The 643-nt window shown below is 49.0% G+C and overlaps 1 protein-coding gene across 2 annotated transcripts in view; it reads left to right on the top strand.

Annotated features, from left to right (window-relative positions):
• The window catches only part of SUPT20H (SPT20 homolog, SAGA complex component), a 56,174-nt gene that overhangs the window by 661 nt on the left and 54,870 nt on the right, over positions 1-643 (top strand). The gene's annotated exons all lie outside the window — the stretch shown is intronic.

Genomic DNA, 643 nt, shown 5'->3' with positions numbered 1-643 from the left:
TATATATATATATATAAATTCAGGGTGTGTGTGCGTGTATGTGTGAGCATATGCCTAAATCCCAACAGGATGAAGACATGGAGGAAATAGGATTGTTCTGTGACCACAGTTCATGAGAGGCCAGGGGTGGGGGAGGAGAGCAGGCTTTCAACCACATACCCTCTCTGACAGAAATAAAGGAGATAGTTCATCTATAATCTGTGAGTATCACTATTTTAAAACTTCCCTCAACGACTAATTTATTCGATCAGCCATAACTATGTGTGCGGGTTAGCAATTCCTTCCTTCTTCTTAGGTGATTAAAAAAAAAATTCCTTGGACGGGATCAAGTAATTTCCAGTGGTGGCGCTCCTTTTCCACTAGAATGAATTGGGCAGAAAGTAAAGTTAGTTTCAAGTGTCTTCCACTCTGGGAATTTTACAGCTACACCGTCCCGCTCATTTTGCGGGCACTGTAGACTGTCCTTACCAGAAGTTCATAGAAGCCGCCTCGCACCAGCGTCACGACTCCTCAAGCTTCGGGTCGAAAGCCCGGCTCCGGCCCCACCCCCAGCGCCAGAACCTCAGGGCAACGGTTCCGCCCCCCTTAGCTCCACCCCTTCCGCCCACTGTCCCCGCCCCCAGCCCAGTCAGCCAGTCGGAAG

Source organism: Tupaia chinensis, unplaced genomic scaffold (genome assembly GCF_000334495.1).
Source record: "Tupaia chinensis unplaced genomic scaffold, TupChi_1.0 Scaffold000402_1, whole genome shotgun sequence".
NCBI lineage: Eukaryota > Metazoa > Chordata > Mammalia > Scandentia > Tupaiidae > Tupaia > Tupaia belangeri.
The sequence above is the reverse complement of the archived record's forward strand: the minus strand, read 5'-3'. Positions and strand labels throughout refer to the sequence as shown.